The sequence below is a fragment of the Palaemon carinicauda genome, chromosome 42, assembly GCF_036898095.1.
Source record: "Palaemon carinicauda isolate YSFRI2023 chromosome 42, ASM3689809v2, whole genome shotgun sequence".
NCBI lineage: Eukaryota > Metazoa > Arthropoda > Malacostraca > Decapoda > Palaemonidae > Palaemon > Palaemon carinicauda.
In genome coordinates this window covers 31,985,858-32,013,722 of record NC_090766.1, presented here as the reverse complement: position 1 = coordinate 32,013,722, position 27,865 = coordinate 31,985,858, and the positions used below count along the sequence as shown (strand labels likewise).

The 27,865-nt window shown below is 44.6% G+C and overlaps 1 protein-coding gene across 4 annotated transcripts in view; it reads left to right on the top strand.

The window, feature by feature from the left end:
- The first annotated feature begins 363 nt into the window (after positions 1-363).
- LOC137632989 (PDZ domain-containing protein 8-like) overlaps positions 364-27,865 on the top strand; it is a 454,088-nt gene continuing 426,586 nt past the window's right edge. For all 4 annotated transcript variants that reach the window (XM_068365143.1, XM_068365144.1, XM_068365141.1 and 1 more), the window contains exon 1: positions 364-480. The gene's annotated coding sequence lies outside the window, so the exon portion shown is untranslated. The remainder of the gene's footprint in view (positions 481-27,865) is intronic.

The window sequence follows — 27,865 nt, the reverse complement described above, 5'->3', positions numbered from 1 at the left end:
ATATTAATATTATGATGTCTCTTGATTATTTATATAAATTAACTTGATTTGAAGTGTGTTTGTTGGTATATGATTAATGAAAAGTTTTGTTTATCCTTAATTAAATCGTAGAATCTGCTAAGGAAATAGATTACCCCGATAGCTGCCTCTCGGATCTGTGGAAAAGGGAGCCATTCGTTCTGCTTTTACCGAAATATGGAAACGGAGAAATAGTGTGATATATTAATATTATGATGTCTTTTGTTTATTTATATAAATTTAATTAATTTAAAGTGTATGTGCAGGTATATAATCAGTGGAAATATATGTTTATCCTTAATTAAATCATAGAATCTGCGAATGAAATAAATTACACCGATAGCTGCCTCTCGTATCTTCCGATAGCGTCTGCTTTGTTGTCTGCTGTGGATTGACAGTCAGCTGTCAAAAATGTCATAATGTTAACGTGACGTGCAGTAGAGTTAGTGTGAATGTCATGAGGTAATATCTGTTCTGTTGCTCTTTAAGTGTTCAAGTAGAAACTACTATCGTTCGGTCGCAATTAGGTGTAATATGCACAGCAATATTTCTGGTAATTCGTGTGTAACTGGCCTTCCAGTGCTATGGTGCTTAGGAGGAGGATTTTGGACCCGATGTCGATAACTAACGGCTAAATATCTATATTTATTTTATTATTTAAATATACGTATTCATTTTATTATTTGTAAACTATTTCATAGAGCTGTGTCTAAGATATGTCAGTTTTACAACTTTGTTGTTCCCTTAAAAATATTTCCATAGTTACCGCTTGGTTAGGTAGTAAATCTGCTAAATTATACCTTTTAATAATTTCCCCAAAACGATATTCACTAGCACATATCAGTAAACCATTACTATTACATTCATTTATCCATATAATCTCCTACTTGAACTGACCAAGTTTTCTTCCTTGGGAGCCTCTGTATATCAGCGACCAGTCCTCCCGCATGCATAGAAAACGGACACCAACAAACCTGAACTTCCTCACCTAACCTACAAGCTGTGTCCTTACCTACTTGCCTAACGGGGATGCTAACGCCCCCCTGTGACACCCCTTACACTGCCGTATTCTCAGTTGGAAGTTATCATACATACAAGTGGCCGCCATTATACATAAACCCCCTTTCTTGTACGTCAAAGTATGTATCGCATCTCTGGACAGCGCCTGAGTGACGATACACTGCCCAGGCTGAGCCGGGACATGAATCGAGGTTAACAAAAAGATTTTAGGGTAAATGATAACACAAAGATTACCCGCTTAAAGTGTACGGCACTTATGTTCATATCAGCCATCGGTCTTCTTTCCGAAACACTTTATATTAAATTTTTTTTTATCAGACAAACAGTATTTCTTAAAGAGTAATTTTTTTCTTTTTTTCAAATTTTGTAGTTATATGTCATGGCCTTCATTTTCAAAGATTTATTTCCATCCGTGCTAAACCATATTTCACTAAGTAAACAAACGCAGGATTATTACCTAACCTAAAGCTCCCCACCTAAGGTAACCTAGGGTACCCTGTCCTTACCTTAACCTACGTGTCTAACCTAAAAATTATTTGGAGGTGTGAAACAAAAGGTATCCTCTATAGTCAAATCATGCTAGTTGTGGTGGAAGAGGTAGTTAATAAAAGATCCTATATTTTCATGATTTGAAACTGTTCTTTTATAAATAAAAGGTGTGTTTTCGTCCAAAATAGTAGCGGTGATGGAAGAAATATAGAATAGTACAATAATCATGGAGAAAATGAGACTGGTACTCTGTGTATTTTATGGTCTATTGAAAGTTTCTGATGATTATAACAGGTGGAAATATTTATTTTAATGTTACTGTTCTTAAAATATTTGATTTTTCCTTGTTACCTTTCCTCACTGCAGTATTTTCCCTGTTGGGGCCCCGGGGCTTATAGCATCCTGCTTTTCCAACAAAGGTTGTAGCTTGACAAATAATGATGATAATAATAAAAACCCCCTAGTTTTTTGCTATACAGTAGTGGGTTGATTATCATTATTAAAACTATGGGTTGTCACTAGTTTGGCCACGAAAGATGTTCAAAACTCTTTTGAATACTCCCAGTACCAGCTTCACTTAATGTTAGTAATTTTAACTTGCTGAAGCTTAGTATTTTTGGGAGTATAGAAAATCCTCAACTTACAAACTTAATTGGTTCCAAGAAGCAGTTTGTAAGTCAAATTTTGTTAAATTTTGACCTGGGGAAGGCTCCACCTAACTCTCATGCCTATGATTTTCAGCTGCAAAAGTCAACAAGTAGTCCAATATAGTATGGCAAATGTTGACTTGCTTACTGCATTAAATTGTATAATAGTTTTATTACTGTATTTCATAATGAACCTTAGATACAATATCTGAGGTTTATTATTTCTGTTGGGTTGGTTTTTGTATCTCGTAATGTTTGTGAATTGAGGACGTTCTCTACCGCTGTTCCCCGCTTTTCACGAGGTTTATTTTCCAGGGTTCCTTGCAAAATTTTGCAAAACGCAGTACAAACCTATTTTTATGAATAGAACTTACCTGGCAGTTATATATATACGTATATAGCTTAGTCTCTGACGTTCGGCAGAATTTTTCAAAAAAATCGCGGCAACCGCTTTGTGGTGGTTGTGCGGTTAGGTGGTTAACAACCCTTTCAGGGTTGTACTTGGAATCATTCCCGTTTTCTGTTCTTCAGATCATCTGTGCCAACCGGATCGACAACACCGTTGGTCTGCCATTAGAGTTTTTCTTTTCGCTTTCCCTGTGTCGCTGTACTGGACTTCTTTTTGGTGAAGTACATTGATTTGGGGATTTGACAATCGTGTTTCTGTTTATTCTGTGATTTTTGTTTGTTCCGTAACCGAAATACAAACCACGCTATTTACATAGGGTATTACTTTCAGCGTAGCTGAAAATGACGAGCCATTAGATTTTTAACGAGGGTTAACTACCCCCGCGCTAGTTAGCAAGGGGGGTAAGGGCCCCCCCACACACCGGTGAATTGTCCAACTTCACTTTTGGCTCAGACGATGAGCAGACGTGTCTGTCTTTCGTCCTCGCTTTTGACAGCCTTAATCTGTTTTTTCTTTTTCTTCAGCTTTGTGTGTTTGGAAGTTGGCCTCTATCTTCATCGCAATTATGCGCAAGTGCCCTGGACTCCTCGGCCGCCCCTGTGAAACATTCATGTCGGCGGTCGAGACGGATCCTCACACCCTTTGCCCGCAGTGTCGAGGTCAACAGTGTGATAGAGACTTAACTTGTAGTGAGTGCAGGGAGTGGTCTACCTCCCAGTGGGAGAGGTTTGCCCGACGGCGTAAGAAGAAGTCCAAGAGAGACCTTTCTCCTTCAAGGGCTGCCTTGAAGAAGGAAGGCTCCAAGGACTCTTTTTCCGCCGCCCGAACCTCCTCCGAAGCTCCTACTCGGTCGGTCTCTCGTGAGAGGCCGTCGAGTGGTAGCGTAGGCCATTGTTCTGTTTCCCGACCTCGGGGTGCGGGAGTGGGCGTTGCCTCCCATAGCGAGGCAGCTCCCCCTCCTCCTCCGGGGGAGGATATTGATTCTCATTACGATGATGATCATGCTGTGTCTTTCAGCTTTGGGCTTCCTTGGGGCTTAAGGGCTTGCCTTCCAAGGAAGCCCTGTTTGACCTGATCCAGTTGGGGGCAGCTGTCAAGCAATCGCCAGTAATAGAAGAGGTTGACCCTCTGTTTATTATCGACGTTGTGGTGGCAGAGGCTTCTGACGGGTCTGGTCAAACCTCTGCTGCGGTTGCGGACGTTGCTGAAGGCTCAGCCTCCCCCTCCGAACATATTTCGAGGGGAAAGTGAGTCCCACGGTCTCTCCTGCGGGTGCGTCTCCTCCTCGGTGGAACGCACTGACAGAAACTCCTCTTCGGAGGACCGACGATGTGAATGCCCTGCCTCGAGGTTGCCTTCGCCGTAAGGCTCGTCCTCCTCTTTGCCGTAGGGGCTTTCCTTCTCCTTACAAGGGAGTTAGGAAGCGCCTCTTCGGGTCTTCTTCACCGTCGCCTTCCCCTGTAGAGGATTCTTCTCGTCGGGAGCAGACCGTCGCAGCCACGTCCTTGGACCTCTCCGCAGATCGCTCACGATCTCCTACGCCTGCCAGACCTTCCAGTCCTTCTGGCCTGCCATCGCCCCTGGATGCAGATGCGCAGCAGACGCCTTGTCATCTCGTCATCCGACGGGCACCGGTCCCTTCGGGGCAAAGGGACGTATCCCACGGTGTGGGTAAATCCCTTGCGCGTCAGGGTTCCCCTGTGCGCTCAACTGCGCGTTCACGCGCAGTACTGTAGTGCACATGCGCTCTCCAGAGCTGCAGCCTTCAGACTCGCCTTGCCAGCGCTCTCCTGCTAACCGTCAGCGCCCTTCTGTTCCTGCTGTGCACCATGCGCGCCATCAGTCTCCTGAGCACCCACGATCTCATGCTCGTCAGCGCGCACCTTGTTCCTGATGCGCGCCCTGCACGCCAACGCACACTCACGCGCCCTAGATCTTCGGATCTGGATGCAGGCAAGGACCTTTCTCCTTCGCCTCGCCCTCCGCACCTGTGCGCCCATATTCGCCTGCGCAACAGCGCGCGCGCACTCCGGTCCGCACTTTAAGAGTTCTTGCTCGCTCGCGCGCCCACGAGTCTTCTTCTGAGCCCGACGGCGAGCGTTCGCCCTTGCGCACTGCCTCGCCATCTGATCCTGCGCCCCAGTTGACTGCGCATCGACACCCTCCTGCACACCAACGATCTCCTGCTCACCCGCGCCATCCTTTGCCTGTGCGCAAGCGCTCGCCAATGCGCCAGCGCGCCCATGCCTCGGAACGTCACAGGTCTCCTACACGCACACGTGCTAAATCACCTACGCGCACTGCTCACCATCGTTCGCCAACGCGCCATCGCTCTCCAACGCGCCAGCGTTCGCCAACTCGCCAGTGTTTGCCAACTCGCCAGTGTTCACCAACTCGCCATCGCTCGCTAACTCGCCATCGCTCGCTAACTCGCCATCAATCCCCTGCGCACCATCGTTCTCCTGACCGACAGCGATCTCCTCTACCCTCGCGCTCATCCACCTGTGCGCCCACTCGCCTGCGCTTGCGCTTGAACCAGCCCGTGCGCGTATATCTCCGCGTGACAGCGCCCGCGCTCCAGCAGTCGCCCACGTGTGACCCTCAAAATGCTCCATCGCGTAACCCCCATTCTCGCCGGGATCCGCAGCGCGTGCTTCCGACAGGGACGCGTACTTCCAGATCGCCATCAGGAATGCCACTGCGCAAGCGCAGGGCTCTCATCCAGGACCAGGAAGAGGCACCGGAGAGGTCCAGGCAACATTCTTCCCTTTCTTCATTTCGGGTAGGCCCCGTTGCGTCCACTCCGAAGAATCAGGAGATCCCCTTCCCTCCAGCGGGGATTATTGACACTGCGTCGGTCACCCGTCAGTCTTGGTTTGGTCACCTGATGAAAGCGGTGGTGCAGGCTGTGAAGCCAGCCCTCACTGATCGGGGACTCAAACCAAAGACAGACTCGCCCCCGCTGAAGAGAAGGAGAGAAGTGAACTTCGTGGTGACTTCTCCCAGGGAGAAGTTGGCTCCTAAGAGGTCCGACAGGAAGGCTCCATCCCCTTCGCAGTCGTTTTCTCTTTCTCCTGTGGATGAAGCTTTTCCGTCCTCAGGAGAGTCCAGCGAGGTGAGGGCCTCTCCCACGGCACCAATGGGAGGAACCCCACCTCGAGGAGAGAAACGTCCTGCATGGAAGGTACCTTCCAGACATCTTTGCTGGAGTCCTGTATCCCGCCCAGGAGGGAACCCAAGGACTCAAAGACGATTCCTAAGTCGTCTTCACGGATCCGACCAGAGCCAACCAAACCCCGGGAGAACGTCCACGTGTCTCCCCAAGAAGAGCCTTTGGGCATAGGAGACTTAGCTGCCAGTCCACAGGGAGGAGAGCAGCACGAGTCAGAGCATGCCTTCTGGCAGGTCTTGAATCTGATGAGGCAACTCAACAGGTTCAAGGACCCGGAGATCGCCCCTCGCGAAGGCAAGGATACAGTCCTAGACCAAGTCTATGGTACCCAGAAACCCCTAAGGGCCAGTGCAGCTTTGCCTTGGTCCCATGGGGTGAAGAGTGCCAGAGATAAGGTCGAAGCCCAGCTCTCGGAACTCGCCTCCTCCAGCCGTTCTTCTGCCGGGAACAAACTCCTCCCACCTCCTCGTTTACAGGAGAGGAGGTATTTGAGATCATGGGGGAATCCAGTATAGCTCTTCCCCTCCACCACTCGGTGGAAGAGCTCACCAGGGGAACTCCTCTTGAGAAGCTCTCCTCCCGGCAGGTGACATTCTCGGAATCGGAGATCCTTAGCCAGGAGAAGGTCGCGAAGTGTGCCATGCAGGCCACTTCGTGGCTGGATGTCTGGCTGGGCTCTTTGGGCATCCTATTGCGCTCCGAGGACTTGTCTAAGGAGAGCAATAGGAAGGCCCTGGAGACCTTCCTCCTCTTGGGCACTCGCTCCATCGAGATCCTGGCTCACCAGGTTACCAACCTGTGGGGCAACTTGATCTTAGAGGGACGTGATGCGGTGACCAAGAAGTTCCATCCGAAGGTCCCCGCCGTGGATGTCTGCAGGCTCAGACACTCCTCCATCCTTGGAGGAAGCTTGTTTGAGCCCGAAGATATAGAACGCACAGCTGAGAGGTGGAGGAAGTCGAATCATGATTTGCTCCTCCAAAGGGCCCTCACATCTCAGCCCTACAAGCCTCCAGCTCCACAACATCATCAACAGCAGCCTCGCAGGACCCCAAAGCAGGCTCCGGCAGCTAAGACCAAGGTGTCTAAGCCACAGCCCTTTCCTGTCAAGGACAAGAGGGGAGGCAGAAATCTTAGAAGGAGCGGCCGTGGCCGTAAACGCTAAGATTGGCAGTCCCCCTGCGTGTCCACCTGTGGGGGGGATGCCTACAAAGTTGCGTGCACAGGTGGCAGCAACATGGGGCCGATTCCTGGACGGTCTCTGTGATCGGCCAAGGATATCGCGTCCCATTCACAACATCTCAACCCCCCCTGACAGCGAATCCAGTGTCGTTGAGCTCCTATGCCATGGGATCGGCAAAGGGTCTAGCCCTTCGGGCAGAAGTCGAGACCATGCTCAAGAAGGATGCTCTCCAAGAGGTCGTCGACGGCTCCCCAGGCTTCTTCAGTCGACTCTTTCTTGTAAAGAAGGCATCTGGAGGCTGGAGACCCGTCATCGATCTCTCAGCTCTGAACAAGTTTGTCAAACAAACTTCGAGCCATTAGAATTTTAACGAGGGTTTACTACCCCTCTCTAGTTAGTGAGGGGGTAGGGAGGCGTAGCTTGCTACCCCTCCCCCCCTTCACACACCTGTGATAGCTCACTTTGCTTTTGGCTCGGGTGACGATCAGACGTGTCTGCTCCCACCCTCGCTTACTTTGACAGCCTTTGATCTTTGTTTTTTCTTTTTCTTTTATACAGTGTGTTTGGAAGTTGGCCTCTACCCTGTGGAAGTGTCCCGGCTTACCTGACTGCCCTTGTGGTACTTAAATGCCGGCGGTCGATACGGACCTTCACACCTTATGTCCTTTTTGTAGGGGTCAACGGTGTGATAGGAATAGAGTATGTGGTGAGTGAAGGGAGTGGTCTACCTCCCAGTGGGAGAGGTCCCCAGCGCTGGAAGAAGTCCAAACGGGATATTTTTAAATATAAAACTTACCCGCTGTTTATATAAAAGAGCTGAAGTCCCCTGACGCCATGGCAGAAAATTCAAATCTCGCGCTATCGAAGATACGGCAGGTGTACCAACCGCACCCTAGCGGTAGAACAGGTGGAACCACACACCATCTCCAGTTCTTCTCTCTGCCGTCATAGCTGGCTGACATATAGAAGTTTGCTCTCGTGGTTTTACTCTCTTGTTAAGTTGTTTGGTGATGTACAACGTCCTTTTTTGAGTTTAAGCTATCGTTAATTGTTTTCTCTTGTTTCTTGTCTTGAAATCTTTTTGTTTGAAATTATCTTTATTGATATTTCCCTTAGTTTTTGCTCGTCAGTCTCTCACGTTACCATTCAAAATGGCCGACTCCTCCCCTGCTCAGCGTAGGTGTGTTAGTGAAGGGTGTCGTACTCGACTTCCTAAAGGATCTACTGATCCTCATACTATTTGTGTGAAATGTAGGGGTAAATTTTGTTTTTTTAAATATTAAACTTAGCCGGTAAATATATAATAGCTGACGTCTCCGACGGCTCGACAGATTCCAAAAACTCGCGAGCGATCGCCATGAAGGTTGCGGGTGTGCCCACCAGCGCCGACTATCGGTCAGATACCGCATATACATGTAAACAGCCTCAGTTCTTCTCTGTCGGTTTCATCGACAAGTCGATTCCATACTCGTTTTATGACCTCGAGTTTTCTACCGAATTGGTGAAGTACTTGGTTTTGGTTTTATTGCTTTCGCCGTGTTGGATTATTCAATACTATTTTCAAAAGAAATGCTTTTGAAAGGAGAGTAGAAGTGTTTTGCCCTTGCTTTTTTATCTCTGGTTTTTTCCATAGAGTAAAGATGGCCGACCCTTCCCTCAGTGTACGGAAGTGTGTTTTAGGCTTTTAGTATTTATTTTATCACGTTATAAATTATTGTTGATAATTATAGATTTTCCTCTATATATTTTATATCTCACCCGCCTTTATTAGGCCTCTTCGATTAGCTTTCCATTTATACTAAACATCAAGATAAATTTTATGTTTTGTTTATATGCGGCCTTTACCTATTCCTCCCCTAGTCCGAGATGTAGGCGGTCCTAACTTGGAAACCGAAGTTAAACAACGTTGAGCCCATTCAACTTTTATTTTCGTTAAGTTTAAATCATTTGCTCTGTAAGAGTTATGAAATGAATATTTTTTAGAAAATATTTTAAGAAAGATATTCTTTGAATAGTCTTCGTGCTGTTTTTTCAAAGATGAACTAACGTTTGGTTTATTTATGCTACGCAGTTTGCGCTCTATCGTTACGATAGAGAAAGAGAGAATCACGGTTTCACTTTGCAGAAAGAGTAAATCGATTTTGACGTTTTGTTCATTCTTCTTTCAAACTGAAGTGTTTTAAATACTAATTTAAAGGAACTTGTTAATTTTCAATTTCTTAGCCCTTTCAGTTTTTTCCTTTGGTCAAATAACCTGTTTATTGGCGAAGGGTGAATGGGCAATTCTCTTGTGTGTGACAAGAGAGAGACGGAGAGAGAGAGATAAAGAGAGAACGATTCGATCTTTATTCTCGTCCCAAGTAAGGAGTTTGGGAGCGAGTAACGTTGTTCTCGATTCAGTTTTTTACTCTCGTCCCAAGTCTCTGTACGGGGAGAGAGGATAAAACGTTTTTAGTTTTTATTCTCGTCCCAAGGCACTGTACGGTGAGAGATTGAAAACGTAGTCTTTAGTGAACTAGTGTTTAGTCTCCTCCCCAGTCACTGATCCTTTTTAACTTTATATATTTCCGTTTTATTCGATATACTGTATATGTTTACTGATTTTTGCATGTGTGTTTCATTTTGTACTAATGTGCTTACATTATACGACTCATTTCGCTATTATAACCTTTTGATGTAAGGGAAAATTGCGTGCTTCAGGTAGAAATCAGTTTTATTCATGCCTAATGTGAAATTATTGAAAAATACGATATCAGTGAAGTAAGTGCAAAAAACAGAAAATCGTAGTGATAAAGTGATAAAGTGATAAGTGTGCAAAGTGTATTTAGTGTTGCGACCGAGGGTTCGTCTGTTCGTGCTTGTCGCTCCCCTAGTCCGAGACCTCTTTCAGGCTCCCATGCACCAGGGAGAAGTAATGTCGTAGGACTTAAGGGCACGAGAGGCTTTAACCAACGTACAGACGTTCCCTCTTTGGTATCGGACGTTTCTCGTCAAGATCGCCCTTACCATAAGACGGGTGAGACTGTGTTCTCCCCATCATCCGAAGACTTTTCGCAAAAGAAACCTTGGCGACAAGGTTTCTAGACCCTTGAAGCGAAAGTCAGTCCCTTCAGGACAGGTCCAGCGTCCTGGCTGTGGCCATTGGGACAGCTCTGACCCTTTGCAGTCGTCGGTAGACTGTTTCGCCGATTAGACGTAATCGTAACACGGGCTCCGAGAGTGTCAGTAAAGGCAATGTTTTGCCAACACAGACGTTACCATCGTCTCGGCCCGTCCCGACTCCCGTTGATCCTAAATGGGTTGTCCTGCAGGATATGCAGACTAAGCTTGCCTCCCTTGTGGAGGAGTATACCGTTGAGCAGGTTCACGATGATCCTCGGCGTTATGCTGATCGAGACTCTGGCCGTCAGCCGCCCAAACGAGCTTTTACCCGTCCTTTTGACGTTATGAAATGTGATGTCGGTAGTTTGTCACGTCAGTCACGTGACTTAGATCCTCACTCGCTGCAGTCCCGTGTTGACTTTCAGCCGCTGTCGCAGCCTCGTGTTGACGTTCAGCCGCTGCCGCAGTCTCGTGTTGACGTTCAGGACGTTCGCCAACCAGCTCAGTTGCCTTGTTTTGACGTTGAGCGTCAAGCACCACAGTCAAGGGTTGTTTTGACTGCTCAGTCTAGGCAGTCAAGGCAGTCTCGACTTGACGTTGAGCGTCCATCAACTCCTGTTGTTGTTGCTGGTCAGTCCTTTCAGCAGCAACATGACGTCGCTTCCTTGACTGCTACTGCTGCTCCTTTGCGTGTGGACTTTGCCTGTCAAGCATTGCCACCGCGGCAGGCATGAGACTAGGCAATTGTCGGACGAGGTTCCTTCAGATGAGGAAGTTGCTGTTCCCCCTCCTACTGATATTCCTTTGGGGACTTTGTCAGACGGAGAGGAGCCTAAAGCTGCTCAGCCCTCTATGGACTTTAAAAAAAATCATGCTGATTTTTAAGGATCTTTGTCCGGACCATTTTGTAACTGCTGCTCCTCGTTCGCCTTCGTCAGAGTTTACACTAGGCCTAGCTACTTCGAAGCCGTTGTTTTCTAAGCTAGTGCTCTCTCGCTCTTCTAAGAGAGCTTTACGTTTGCTAGGCGACTGGTTGATCACCAGGAGGAGTTTGGGGGATACAGCCTTTGCTTTCCCTCCTTTTAAAATGGCTTATAGAACGAGCGTCTGGTATGACACTGGAGAAGTTCTCGGCTTGGGAGTTCCTGCCTCTGCCCAGGGAGACTTCTCAAGCCTCATAGACTCTCCCCGTCGCCTGGCCATGAGACGCTCCAAGATTTTATGGTCGGCTTCAGAGCTAGACCATCTCCTGTTAAGAGTTTTTCGAGCGTTTGAAGTTTTGCTGTACAATTATGTCATGCATGAACAAGGCTATCAGGGATGGCTCCAATGATCTGACAGCCACGTTCTCTGCAGGAACAAGGCTATCAGGGATGGCTCCAATGATCTGGCAGCCACGTTCTTTGCAGGAGTACTTAAGATGTAAGTGCGCTCAATGTGTTCATTGTCAAGACAAACTTCACGATGAGGACTACCAAATCTGTCTTGGCAGCAGTAAGGGAAGGCGACTGGATGGTCTCTCTCGACCTTCAGGATGCATACTTCCACATCCCGATTCATCCAAACTTTCAACAACATCTGAGGTTTGTGGACGGGGAAGTAATGTACCAATGTCGAGCACTGTACTTCGACCTCATTCCTGCTCCTCTTGTTTTTACAAGGCCCTTGCAAAATGTAGCAAGCTTTCTACATTTTTTGAGGATTCAGAGCGTCCCTTTATTTTGACGACTGGCTAATCAGGGCGTCGTCATTATATCGCTATCTGGAGAGCCTCTAATGGACATTAGACCTAACCAAGGAGCTAGGTCTCATAATGAACATAGAGAAGTCGTAACTTACAGTACCCCATCCCAGACTATTCTTTATTTGGGAATGGAGATACAGTGTCTGATTTTTCGGGCCTTTTCGTCTCCCGCAAGAATGGAACAAGCTCTGTTAAAAGTCCTTCACTTGCAAGAGAAAAACAGTTGCTCTGTAAGAGTTTGAACTAGCCTCGTGGGAACTCTTTCATCGCTGGAGTAGTTTATCTCTCTGGGGAGACTCAACCTATGCCCTCTCCAATTTCACCTAAACCATTGGAACAAGGAGAAGGGCTTAGAGAGTATCTCTTTCCCAATCTCCCAGTCTAGACATGTCTGACTTGGTGGGACAGCAACATCAGACTTCAAGAAGGTCTTTCTCTTGTGATCAAGAACCCAAACCATGTGTTGTTTTCAGATGCATCGGATTTGGGTTAGGGAGCTCCAATGGACAGTCTGGAATGCTCGGGTCTTTGATCCACGGATCAGAAGGAACTCCATTTAAGGCAAGTAACATCTCTCCTTTGGCGAGATTTGTGCAAGGAAAATGAATGTCTTGGCGGACAGCCTCAGCAGAAGAGGACAAGTCATCTCCATGGAGTGGACGTTGCATAAGACTGTGTGCGAGAAGCTATGGGTGACATGGGGTCAACCCACCATAGATCTTTTTGCGACTTCTCTGACAAAGAGGCTCTCGACTTACTGCTTTCCAGTTCCAGATCCAGAGGCAGCCCAAATAGACGCTTTCCTGCTGGACTGGTCTCACTTGGACGTTTATGCCTTTCCACCTTTCAAGATCCTAAACAAGGTGCTGCAGAAGTTCACCTCTCACGAAGGGACCAGGTTGACATTGGTTGCTCCACTCTGGCCCGCGAGAGAGTGGTTCACAGAGGTACTTCAATGGCTGGTAGACGTTCGAAGGAGTCTACCTTTAAGGATGGATCTCTTACGGCAGCCCCACGTAAGGAGTCTTCATCAAAGCCTCCCCGCGCTTCGTCTGACTGCCTTCAGACTATCGAAAGACTCTCAAGAGCTCGAGGATTTTCGAAGGAGGCAGCCAGAGCGATTGCGAGAGCTAGGAGAGCATCTACCATCAAGGTCTACCAGTCGAAGTGGGAAGTCTTTGTAGCGGGATGTCAACAAAAACAAACCCCCCCACACCCTTAATCACTCTTACTTCCTCAATATCCCACAATACAAACTTTCCCCTGACTCTACTTCAAACTGGACTATTGCACGAAGGGAAAAACAAACAAAACATAACCTTAAAACTATATTTACCGCAACCGAAAACAAAAATCACACATTAAACAAAATTAACACAAAAACAGACAAAATAACACTTTTCACGAATCATAAACAATATTAAATATAAACCGTAACACCATTCAAATAAAAAACCTTAACAACTTAAAATTAACACACCCAAAACCAATATTTGTTTATGAGTGGAACTCTTTATCCACACACACGTGACACACCAAAACCGATATTTGTTTATGTGTGGACGTCGTTGTCCACACAAGGGCCAACAATCCTTTTCGGCCAAAGCCACAACTCCCTGGCAGACGCAACACTGGCACAATCTGCTATAACTGCCTCACTTAATTTGGCAGTCTATATCGTCATCATCATCATCATCATCCTCATCAGTAACAGCAATCGAAATCGTAATTGTAATAAACAGGCCAGGTCGTCAACAGTTGATCAATCCACTAGAGCATTCTAAACACAAGTTCCTTAAGTAAGCCAGGTCATCAATAGTCAAGTTAAATTAAATCTTCTCCCCAAAGGAGGAATCGCGGCCTGCCAAAAAAAGAAAAAAAACGCTTACGAAAACTCCTAACTAAACTAAACTATCGCACTATAATCAAAGATAAACAATAAACTTTCTATCACTCATGAACGCGCCTAACAAAATAAATAAAAACAGTACTTACTCAGAATATAAAAAAAAGCTTCACAGCCGGCTTCCGAAGAGCAAAAAAAATACACAGCCGACTCCTACTATCGTTCGATATCCAATGCTTTCCCCCAAGACATTCATCACCACCCTATCCTAGCTAAAAAGGTAAACAAACAACCTCAATTATACCAACAATCTTTCCAACTTCAAACAATCATTCGCTAATTACCCTTTTTCTTCAGCGCGCACCGCGGACACACAAAACACGCACACACAAACGCACATACACACATACTCTCTCGCGCACGCGCGATCTAATAAAACTAAAGCAAATGAAATCTCTCTCTCTCTCTCTCTCTCTCTCTCTCTCTCTCTCTCTCTCTCTCTCTCTCTCTCTCTCTCTCTCTCTCTCTCTCTCTGACAGAACTAAAGCAAATAAACACTTTCTTTCTCTTGCGGTTTGACAAACTTAAGTAAATAAACACCCACACTCACTCACTCACTCACTCTCTCTCTCTCTCTCTCTCTCTCTCTCTCTCTCTCTCTCTCTAATGACAAAGCTAAAGCAAATAAAAATGTCTCTATTTAACAATACTAAAACAACTCTCTCTCTCTCTCTCTCTCTCTCTCTCTCTCTCTCTCTCTCTCTCTCTCTCTGTGACAAAACTAAAGCCAATACTGTAAACACTCTCTCTCTCTCTCTCTCTCTCTCTCTCTTTCTCTCTCTGACAAAACTTAAACACACTCACACTCTCTCTCTCTCTCTCTCTCTCTCTTGATTTGGCAAACAAAAAAAATAAATTAAAATAAAATTAATCCTCCACATTCCTCCCCCCTTACTTTGCCAAATCCTCACACAACACTTACCTATTTTCTCATTACCCAGTCCCAATCAGGAACAGGGCCTCGGCTTCGGGTAACTGGGCCTTCATATACCTGCACTCTCTCATTCACTTCTTCCATGTCGTTTTCATTCAACGTACTATTACGATTCCCGTCTATGCTCTGCTCGTCTAAGATATCATTCACTATTTCATCTACCTCAGTTTCATCTGGCCCGAAAATCCCACTAATTTCTGTCAACAATTCATCCATTACATCTAAACCATTTTCTACTTTAACAAAAGAATCATTCATACTGCTTATCATTCTCCTATCTTTCATTCTCGTGTCCGTCATACGTTCTCTTGCCTCATCTAACGAAAAACCACACACACTATAAGTATCATTCATACTCATCCAAGTTTCATCTGTATTAATACATTTATCTTCCATACTCACCTGTACATTTACACCCTTGTCTTGCTTATTCTGATTCCCGCCTACAACTACAAAATTTTCCCGTCTTTTATCCCCAGTAAAATTCTCAGACTTCTTTTTCTTTCCATACTCTACTAACACTAATTGCTTATCTTCTAAACCTAATGCCTCACACATACTCGGTTCATACTTGTTCGTTTTCAGCCATTTATTCATACCATTCTCCTGAATATATCTTGGTACCTCCTTCCATTTCCGCAACTGATTGTGGTGTGCCCTAACCTTTTCCACACTACCATCCACACTTACTTTACCTAAAACATAACTCAACCCACTAGAACCAACATCTAACACCTCATATGGACCTTCAAACTTATCACGTACCTTATTGACATTCATTCTTCCCTTTTCAATTACTTCTTTTAACACTTTCTCTCCCACTTCGTAGCTTTCAAATCTCTCATTTGCTTTCTTCCAAACATCTCTATCATTCTCGGACACACTCAATCTCGGTCTTACTATCTTTTCAAAATTTAACACAAACTTACACGGAGACATACCAGTACTCTTGTGCACAGTCGCATTATACGCCCACAACGCACGCCCAACATATAAATCCCAATCATTATCACATGTACTCATCATCCGCAAAATTTCTGTCAAGGTTCTTACCGTCCTTTCAGCCAAACCATTCGCACTTGGCATATACGGAGTCGAATACACATGTTCAATGCCCCATTCTCTTAACATCTGCTCAAACTCCCATCCAACAAACTCCGGACCATTGTCACTTAACATTTTTGCAGGCTTACACACACTCATCGGCAACATCACTTGACTTACCATTCTCGCTACAGTCTCACTTCTTTTATTCTTGATGGGCACTGCATACGCAAACTTGCTCATATGATCGACCATGACAATCATTCCCACATGTCTTCTCGCAGTCACAGGCAACGAAACACAATCAATCACAAACATCTCAAATGGCTCTTTCATACGTAACCTCAAAACAGGCGGACTTGCATGCATGCTCTGATATTTTCCCTTCTGACAATCCTCACAAGTAGTCGCTACATCCCTACAAATTTGACTCAACCCAGGCGTAAACAACCTCTCTCGCATGCATTCCCACAATTTATTCTTCCCCATATGCCCATACCTGTCATGCACTACCATACACATACTTACAGCTGCATGCATTGGAAATACAGGAACATATATATCTTCATCCATTCCCCTATGCAAAAAATACACAATATTCTTACAAACAATAAATCTTTTAACAACTTTCTTATACGCTTCCAAATCACACGGCCATTCTTCCACCCTAATACCATTTAAAATACATTCACGTAACCGATTTATTTCGAAACATTCACCTTGCATTTCTTCCACCTCTTCTTTGCTTAACAAATCATCTTCACTCTTTACAATATCAATCATGCCAACAAAATTCGCCATGAATACACTATTATCCTCGATTACTATTACCTTACAGCCATTCTTTGAAAGCAAACCCTTACCAACATCAACTGACACATGGTGCAACCTCAAAAAATCTATCCCTATCAAAAAACAACTAGGCATTTCATTCTCTCCCATTACAATAAAATTATGTTCAACTTCCATACTCCCTAGTTTCACTTTCAACCTCACTTCTTCCCAAACAAGTAAACTTCCCTGACCTATTCCATGAATTCTCACACTCGTACACTGTCTTTTCACTTCCCAATTGTACCTCTCAATTTCCCTGATAACCGACTCATTTACTAATGACACTTGAGCACCCGTATCAATTAAACTACAATATTCATTCTCATTTATATTCACATACGTCATCATCCTTCCTTTTACACCATGCATACATACATTTACTCTCCTTTCAATTCTGTCACTCACTTCACCAATATGTTCATCATGTTCACTGTCCTCTATACCCCCATATCTTAGATTAAGGTCACTTGCACCATTATCCTTCTCACTCAACAATTTGCAACATTCCTCCTTACATTGAATCCTCAAAATATATTCCCTATCATTCTCCTTACATGCCCTATATTCCATCGGTCGATTCCATCCAAAATACAAATACACAGTTACACCATACAACATACTTACCACCATTAATATCTTTGATAATACTTCCCCTTCTAGTACACTACTCTCCTCCTCATATACCATTTCTTTTGACACTTCATTCATCACCCTTCTTTTAAGCTCAGTTACACTACCTGGTATTTCCGTATCTAACCCCTCTTGTATTAACTTACTTAAACCCATTAGGATACACTTATACACCATATCTTGCCCTTCACAACTCTGCTCCACAACTAAACCTTCAGGCAACCTTTCAGAATTCTGATTACTCTCTTTATCTTCCATCCTCCCATGCATCCTCGACATCGCATCCGCTATCACATTCTTATTTCCCGGTACATATTCTAACCTAAAATCAAATTCATTCAAATCCTCTATGGTCCTAGCAACCCTTGCATTCACACACTCTTTCCTTATCATATACACTAGGGGCTGATGGTCAGTACGCACAATGAATTTTACACCATACAAAAATACTTTCAATGCTTTCACACAAAATCGTATTGCAGCCAATTCCCTGTCAATCGTCGAATACTTCCGCTCAGCTTTATTAAACGCTTTACTAACATACGCTATTACTCTCAATTGCTCTTCTCCATTTACTCTCTGCATTTGAACCAAACAACCACCCATACTCACCCCACTCGCATCCGTATACAACTCTAGCATACTCGCATTTTCACTGTAGTCTGGAAATGCCAAAGTGACGTCTTTCGCGGCCTCTTCCTTCAACCTTTCAAACGCTTCTATCATCCGATCATCCCATTTTAATTTTGTACTATTCCTTTTACCCGTCCATTCATTCAAAGGCTTCCCTATACCTGAACAATCTCTAACAAACTTGCGACCAAACTCAACCAAACCAAGAAAACCTCGCAACTCACGCACAGTCCGGGGACGTGGAAATTCTCGCACCTTATTCACAAACTTGTCACTCTTCCTTATACCAGATTCACCCACTACATGCCCAAGAAATTCCACCTCCCTGGACAACCATGTACACTTCTCAAGCTTAATTTTCACACCAACTTCAATTAACCGCATCAACACTGCCTCAAGCAACCGCATATGTTCCTCAACAGTCTCGCTCGCAATCAGAATATCATCTATAAAAACAGTCACCTTCTGTCGATCGAAACCAGCCAATACATCATTCATCGCTCTTTGGAAGGCAGCAGGCGCATTAGCAAGACCAAAACTCAACCTTTTAAATTGGTAGTGACAATTCGTACTTGAAAATGCGGTAATGGGCCTGCTCCCCTCTGCCAGAGGCATCTGATAATAGCCCCGCACCAAATCTAATTTAGTAAAAACTTTCATTCCATGCATCTTATAAACACAATCAGACACCACATTCATTGGAAAACGTTCTCTAACAGTCACCTCATTCACCTTCCTATAATCAATACACATACGTAAACTTCCATCAGGCTTTCGTACAGGGACAATAGGGCTATTCCAGGCACTCTCACTCCTTTCTATTACACCCATACGCTCTAATTCCTGACACTGCTCCTCTATCTCCTTGGCAATAGGCGGAGAAAAATGCCTGGGACGCTGATATATGGGGGTATCTTCACTGAGAACTATTTTAAATTCTGGCAGGTCTGACCCCCCACAATCATCGTCACCGAGACTCATAACTCTCCGCTTATCCCATAACATCTTAAGCAATCGTTCCCTTTCGACCTCACTTACACTCTCATCTAACTTAATTCTTCCTTTCAACGTATCGTAATCCCAATCGTCATCGTTCTTTACCTTACCAGACATCACCTGTCTCGCCTTAACATATCTTCCATCCTCTACATTAATCAGTGTATACATACATCCCATGCAATCGCCCTCACGTATTCCACGTACTCTCTTCCTCCTAACACTCGGCAACAACCTTACATACACCTGGGGTTCCTGCATATTCATAACACCATCATATATATACGCACTCGTTTTCACCAAATTACCTGCTTCCATACCTTCCACTACATATTCATCCTTGTCACTATTTGAAATTCCCAGACTGCTCGGCCATGCAACTTTTACACTAATAACCTCACCTTTCGTACCCGATAACTTTACACCTTCCTTTGCTACCAATGGCACTCCCTTCCACACCTTTGTACTCACTCTGCCGTCTTCCTTTAAATAAAATTCCCCACAAATATTACCTTTAACCTTTATTTCAATCATATTCACACTTGGATGTACAATCATACCACATTTTTTCAGAAATTTATACCCAAGCAGTACGTCATATTTCTCATTCGCTCCCTCAACCACGTAAAAATCATTATCCTCCATCATCAGCCCCCCAATCATAACATTTTCCCGCAACTTTCCTTGCACAGGCATACGCAAATTACCAATCCCTTTTACTTCACCCTTACATCCCTTAAATTCACAAACCTCTTTTACCTTATCATATGCATTCCTAAACATTAAATTGACACCACAACCAGTATCAATCAAACCAACCAACTCTATACCATTAAAAATCATTTTCACACTCATGCAATCATGTGCTCTTTCTCCCATCACATCTTCATGCAATAAACCCTCACGAACATGCATCACATTCACTCCCCACACACACGAGGACTCACCCAGCTGAACCCTCTGATTAATTAGTTTCCCGAACATCCTGGCTGACTTGACCCCTTCTTTCTACAAACCCTAGCTACATGCCCATCTGCACCACATTCAGTACACTTACCCCGTTGCTCCTTGCACATTCTAGCATAATGACCATCCTTACCACAATTACCACAAATTACATTCATACGATTATTACGGCATCCACTCGCTATGTGTCCAGTCATACCACACCGATAACACTTAACCACTTTCTCTTTCTTACAGTCGCTAATACGATGCCCTGTCTCTCCACACCCGAAACATGCTCCTAATGCCCATCTACACTCGTTCTTTTTATGTCCTACCTTCCCACACCTATAACACCTCTCTTCACGGATACCACTACCTAACCTAACTTGCTGCGTACTAGCACTTCTATCTCTCCAAACTTGATTTCCCTGTCTAAACCCGTCATTTCTCGGCATAGGTATTCCTACATTACTCACCCTAACACTTCTATCTACTACACTATCAGCTACCCTCATTGGCCCTCTCATAACAGCATCTCTAAAACTACCAAATTCTGGCACACATTCCTCCATTCCAGTTCTTACACTCACAAATTTACTTTCTTTCATACACCTATCCAACTCGTAATCCTCAACTATCTCTAAAATATCATCCCAAGTCAATCTCTCTCTAGTCCACCTCATTTTCTCCTTCCGTTTCAAATTAATAAACTCACACACACTCTCTGGTACTGTACCCAAAAACTTCTTCATTAGTTCCTTATTTTCATTTATTCCTTCGTCCCCATACTTCTTTCTAGCCAATGTTTCTAACCGACATACATACATCGAGATTGCTTCACCCACCTTCATTCGTGCTTCATCAAAATCATTTTTTCGCTTATACCTAACACTACCTTTCATACGTTTTACCTGTTCAATTATCCTATTCTTTACACTTTCATACTCAACCTCTCCTACACTCATTATCACCCCATACATCGTCAACAAATATCCTGACAAAAATTCTCCCAACTCCCTAGCCCAAACTCTCTTACTATCCCCATACTTAGCCTGACAAAACTTTTCATATTCCCTAAAGAAGTCATATACATCCCTACTGCTGTGTTCATTAAACCTTTCACACCTAGGTACCTCTCTCATAAACACTGTCTTACAAACTTCCTCTACTTCATTCTCACTACTATCTTCACTGTCTACTCCCTTCTTGTTGCCTTCTTCTTCATTTGAATACAATGAATCTAATTCTACACTCAAAGTCCTATCTTTAACTATTCCCTTCTTACCCTTTTTCTTACTTACCACCTTCACCCAATCATGATCATCCTCACTCACACCCTGACCTTTCTTCTTTTCTTTCTTCACATTATCTTTACCTTTCTTCTCCTTCTTCCTATCACTCTTCGTTCCAATCTTACTATGTCTAGGCCCTTTACTTTCAATATCACTATCACTACCGTCCCCATTATCACTTACCCTGTCCTCTTCCACAATCAACCCGTTAGGCCTACCAGAAGCAGAAGCCACTCCTCCGACTGCACCTTCACCTATGACAGTTTTCATCATCCCCATTACTTGCCCCATCATATCTTCCATTCGTTTCTCCATTCGTTCTTCATTCTCTCGCATCCTCATCTCAACACATTCTTCCACTCTCTCTACTGTCCCCTTTAACTCCCTAAGCTCCTTCTGCATCGCCGCATTCTCCCAGTTCAACCTCTCATTCTCTATTAGCAACCTCTCCTCACGCTCCTTACTCAGCCGCAATTCCTCCTTCAGGAACTTGTTCTGCTCTTCCATTTTTCATCAACCTTATATCTAATATCTTATCCTATCAGTCCTTCGTCCAAGAGTCCAGCTATCAGTCCCGCCTCAGCAGTCCCTGTTCGGGCGCCAAATTTATGTAGCGGGATGTCAACAAAAACAAACCCCCCCACACCCTTAATCACTCTTACTTCCTCAATATCCCACAATACAAACTTTCCCCTGACTCTACTTCAAACTGGACTATTGCACGAAGGGAAAAACAAACAAAACATAACCTTAAAACTATATTTACCGCAACCGAAAACAAAAATCACACATTAAACAAAATTAACACAAAAACAGACAAAATAACACTTTTCACGAATCATAAACAATATTAAATATAAACCGTAACACCATTCAAATAAAAAACCTTAACAACTTAAAATTAACACACCCAAAACCAATATTTGTTTATGAGTGGAACTCTTTATCCACACACACGTGACACACCAAAACCGATATTTGTTTATGTGTGGACGTCGTTGTCCACACAAGGGCCAACAATCCTTTTCGGCCAAAGCCACAACTCCCTGGCAGACGCAACACTGGCACAATCTGCTATAACTGCCTCACTTAATTTGGCAGTCTATATCGTCATCATCATCATCATCATCCTCATCAGTAACAGCAATCGAAATCGTAATTGTAATAAACAGGCCAGGTCGTCAACAGTTGATCAATCCACTAGAGCATTCTAAACACAAGTTCCTTAAGTAAGCCAGGTCATCAATAGTCAAGTTAAATTAAATCTTCTCCCCAAAGGAGGAATCGCGGCCTGCCAAAAAAAGAAAAAAAACGCTTACGAAAACTCCTAACTAAACTAAACTATCGCACTATAATCAAAGATAAACAATAAACTTTCTATCACTCATGAACGCGCCTAACAAAATAAATAAAAACAGTACTTACTCAGAATATAAAAAAAAGCTTCACAGCCGGCTTCCGAAGAGCAAAAAAAATACACAGCCGACTCCTACTATCGTTCGATATCCAATGCTTTCCCCCAAGACATTCATCACCACCCTATCCTAGCTAAAAAGGTAAACAAACAACCTCAATTATACCAACAATCTTTCCAACTTCAAACAATCATTCGCTAATTACCCTTTTTCTTCAGCGCGCACCGCGGACACACAAAACACGCACACACAAACGCACATACACACATACTCTCTCGCGCACGCGCGATCTAATAAAACTAAAGCAAATGAAATTCTCTCTCTCTCTCTCTCTCTCTCTCTCTCTCTCTCTCTCTCTCTCTCTCTCTCTCTCTCTCTCTCTCTCTCTCTGACAGAACTAAAGCAAATAAACACTTTCTTTCTCTTGCGGTTTGACAAACTTAAGTAAATAAACACCCACACTCACTCACTCACTCACTCTCTCTCTCTCTCTCTCTCTCTCTCTCTCTCTCTCTCTCTCTCTCTCTAATGACAAAGCTAAAGCAAATAAAAATGTCTCTATTTAACAATACTAAAACAACTCTCTCTCTCTCTCTCTCTCTCTCTCTCTCTCTCTCTCTCTCTCTCTCTCTCTCTCTCTCTCTCTCTCTCTGTGACAAAACTAAAGCCAATACTGTAAACACTCTCTCTCTCTCTCTCTCTCTCTCTCTCTTTCTCTCTCTGACAAAACTTAAACACACTCACACTCTCTCTCTCTCTCTCTCTCTCTCTTGATTTGGCAAACAAAAAAAATAAATTAAAATAAAATTAATCCTCCACATCTTTAGAGACTGGTGCAAGTCATCATCCATTTCCTCTTCCAGTACCTCTGTAGCCCAAATTGCAGACTTTCTCCTGCATCTGAGAAATGTTCGCTCCCTCTCTGCTCCCACTATTAAGGGCTACAGGAGCATGTTGGCTTCTGTGTTCAGACATAGAGGCTTAGATCTGTCCAATAATAAAGATCTCCAAGATCTCCTTAAGTCCTTTGAGACCTCTAAGGAGCGTCATATGGCAACTCCTGGATGGAACTTAGACGTGGTCCTAAGGTTCCTAATGTCCGACAGGTTTGAGCCATTACATTCAGCCTCCTTGAAGGATCTCGCCCTCAAGACGCTTTTCTTAGTGTGCTTGGCTTCGGCTAAAAGGGTCAGTGAGATCCATGCCTTCAGTAGGAACATCGGCTTTTCTATAGATAAAGCCACATGTTCACTTCAGCTTGGTTTCTTGGCCAAAAATGAACTGCCTTCTCGTCCTTGGCCTAAGTCGTTTGATATACCTTGCCTGTCAGAGATCGTAGGCAACGAGCTTGAAAGAGTACTGTGTCCAGTTAGAGCTCTTAAGTTTTATTTAGCTTGTACCAAATCCTTACGAGGTGGATCTGAGGCCTTGTGGTGCTCAGTTAAGAAGCCATCATTGCCTATGTCTAAAAATGCTTTGTCGTATTTTATTAGATTTTTAATCCGAGAGGCTCACTCTCACTTGAGTGAAAAAGATCGTTGCTTGCTTAAGGTCAAGACGCACGAAGTAAGAGCTATAGCAACTTCCGTGGCCTTTAAGCAAAACAGATCTCTGCGAAGTATTATGGACGCGACCTTTTGGAGAAGCAAGTCGGTATTCACTTCATTTTACTTAAAAGACGTCCAGACTCTTTATGAGGACTGCTACACACTGGGTCCATTCGTTGCAGCAAGTGCAGTAGTGGGTGAGGGTTCTACCACTACATTCCCTTAATTCCAATATCCTTTTAATCTTTCTCTTGAAATGTTTTTAATCTTGTTTTGGGTTGTACGGAAGGCTAAGAAGCTTTTCGCATCCTTTTTGATTTGGCGGGTGGTCAAATATCATTTCTTAAGAGTGCCCAGATTAAGGGTTTTGATGAGGTCCTGTTGTATGGGTTGCCACCCTGGATATAACAGCTCCTGGGAGTCTTTCAGCATCCTGAGAGGATGGCTGAGCTTCGTGAGGAAAGCGGACTAACAAGGCAGAGTAATCGTCAGAGTCAGCTTCCTTACCAGGTACCTATACTTATTTGGGTTTTGTTATGATATAACTGTCAAAAACTCTAAGCATATACGCCTTTATTGTATTAATACTGGTCTCTACCCACCACCATGGGTGTGAATCAGCTATTACTGTATATATTCACCGGCTAAGTTTAATATTTAAAAATATTTTGATTATAAAATAAATTTTTGAATATACTTACCCGGTGAATATATAAATTAAAGGCCCTCCCTTCCTCCCCGATAGAGACCCAGCGGAAAGAGAAGAACTGAGGCTGTTTACATGTATATGTGGTATCTGACCGATAGTCGGCGCTGGTGGGCACACCCGCAACCTTCATGGTGATCGCTCGCGAGTTTTTGGAATCTGTCGAGCCGTCGGAGACGTCAGCTATTATATATTCACCGGGTAAGTATATTCAAAAATTTATTTTATAATCAAAATATCATATTTGATGATAGGTGTAATGAGTGTCTTTCCTTAACTGATGATGATTTTGTTACTTTCGATCGTTATGTTAGGAGACTAGAGAGAGATAGAGTTAGGCGTAGTTCTTCACGATCTGTGGATAGAGCCTTACCTAATATTACTGTTCCTAATCCTATTCCTTCCCCTGTGGTGTTAGATCAGGAACCTACTATGAAAGACATGTTTACTGCTATTTTGACTCTTGGTGAGAAAGTTGAGTCCTTAGCAGCCGATAGAAATACGATTTTTTCCGAGTTAAAGGTATTGATAAACCGTGATCCTATCGGAACTGTGGAAAGTGTTTCAGTGTCTGATGTTGGTTTACCAAAAAGTCGTGACTCTCTCGGTATTGTGACAAGTGTTGCTAATGTGTTTAGTGTTGCGGAGGGTGCGTCTGCACGATCTTGTCGTTCACCTAGCCTAAGACCTCTTTCGAGCTCTCGAACCCATGGGAGAAGTAATGTTGAACGGCTTAAGGGAACGAGAAGCGTCACTAATCGTGCAGGCGTCCCCTCGAACGTTCCTGTTGCCGTAGCTCAGGTCGTTCACCCTCATCGAAGGAAAGGTGAGGTTCATGCGTCATCCCCGTCTTCCGATGAAGGGTCGGGGAGTGAGATCTGGCGTCGCGCGTCAAGACCGCTTAAATGGACGCTTGATGTTTCACAGCGTCAGGAATCGCCTGTGCGGCCAAGATGTAGTTCGTGGGGTTCACCGGAACGTTTCCGTTCTCCCATCGCTTGCACTCCAGATAAACGTCCAGATCACTATGTTCGTGTGGATATGATTCCTTCCGATTCAGACCTTGTTACTATTCATGCACCCCCTCTTCCTTCAGATTGGCTTTCTTCTCCCGAAATACGTGGTGACGTTGGTGCGAATATTCCTTTAGGGAATTCTGTTGATCCTAAATGGTCTGCGCTTGTGTCTATGAAGGAACAACTCTCGTCGTTGATGGATTCTTATCAACCAGGTGTTGGCGGTATGTCTGGGCGTCAGATGTCAGACCAGTTATCGCACAGGCGTTCGATGGTCTCTGGTCTTGACGAGTTATCGCTTAGGCGGTCTCCCATTCATAGTGTCCAACGCCAGGTTGATTTTGATGAGTCGCGTCAGAGAGTTTTGGTTGACCAGTTTTCGCTTTCTGGTCGTGTGGAAGAACATCGGCGTCGACAAGTGGACGAGATGCGTCAACGGTTTGAAGTAGTGGATCGCCCGTGTCAACAGCTTGTGGACGCGTCGTGTCAAAACATCGATTCGCAGCGTCGACATCTTGACAGCTTTGATCGTTCGCGTCAATAGTCTTCGGACTCTACGCGTCCCCTCAGCGAACTTCGGCAGTTGCCTTCTGATTCCAAGCGTCGTTCTGTTCAACAGCAGTCGGATTCTAAGCGGTCTAGGCAGTTGTTGGTTGAAGAAGATCGTCTACCCGTCTGTGTTTCGCATCAATCTACTTCTACTTCTCCCCGTCAGGTAGATGCAGATGTTGGCTTTGACAGGCAGTCCCATCCAGACTTTGTTTCTTCGGTTCAGGCTGCAGCAGTTGCTGCACTGCCAGAAGACGAACTTGAGGAAAAGTCGGATGAGGATGATCCTATTGAGGAAGTCTCTGAGAATGAGGAGGAGAAGCATTATCAGCATGCTGTGGATCTTCGCAAGTTTATGCTGATTCTTACTGGAATTTTCCCGGATCAGTTTACTCTTGTGGCCCCTCGTTCTCCGCCTTCTGAGTTCATCTTAGGTAAAGCTACCAAGGTTCCAGTTTATACCAAGATGGTTCTTTCTTGATCCTCTAAACGGGCCTTGAAATTAATGGGTTCCTGGTTGGACTCCAAGAAATCTTTTGGCAAGACGGCCTTTGCCTTTCCTTCCGCTAGGTTAGCCTCTAAATCTAGAGTGTGGTACGAGATTGGTGAAGTGTTGGGCTTGAGTTTTCCTTTGTCTGCCCAAGGGGATTTTTCAAGTTTGGTAGATGCTTCTCGTCGTCTTGCCTTAAGGAAAACGAAGATTTGGTGGTCCATTCCAGAGTTCGACCATTTGCTGAAAGGTCTGTTCAGGGCCTTCGAAGTGTTTAATTCCTTAGACTGGGCTCTGGGGGCTTTGAGTAAGAGGGTCTCCGATATGACAGAAACGGACACTAGTGGTCTGGTTCATTCAATGTCCTGCTTGGACAAAGGTGTGAGGGATGGCTCCAACGAGCTTGCTGCCTTGTTTACAGCTGGAATCCTCAAGAAAAGGGCCACGATGTGCTCTTTTCTCTCTGTAGGAGTGTCTCCCTACCAGAAAACGGGCCTTCTTTTCGCACCTTTGGCTAATACCTTATTTCCGCAGGAATTGGTAGGCGAGGTGGCTACTGCCCTCACGCAGAAGGCCACGCATGACTTGGTCACTAATACGACTAGGAAAGTTTTGCCGTCATCGTTTTCCTCTCGTAAACCTAAGGAATCCTCTTCTGGTTTTCGACCTCAGTCCTTTTATGGGAAGTCCTCTGGAAGAGGCTCTTTTAAACCAGAAGGAAGGAAGCCTAGGGGCAGAGGGGGCAAGTCCGGCCGAGGTAAAGTCTGACTGCCCTTTCCTTCTGACGGCAGTGGGTGCCAGGTTGACTCACTTCTGGGAGGCTTGGGAGAGGAATGGAGCGGACCCCTGGTCCGTCCAAGTGTTAAAGGAGGGCTACAAGATCCCCTTCCTGGCAAATCCTCCTTTAGTCACAGATCCGGTGGATCTTTCGCCCAAATACAGAGAGGGACCCAAGAAGCAAGCCATGCTTCTTCAGACGTCTCTTTTATTAGAGAAGCAAGCAATAGAGGAAGTGCAGGATGTTACGTCTCCGGGGTTTTACAACCGCCTTTTTCTAGTACCCAAGAGTTCCGGGGGGTGGAGACCGGTTCTGGACGTAAGAGTGCTAAATGGTTACGTCCAAAATTCGACGTTCACTATG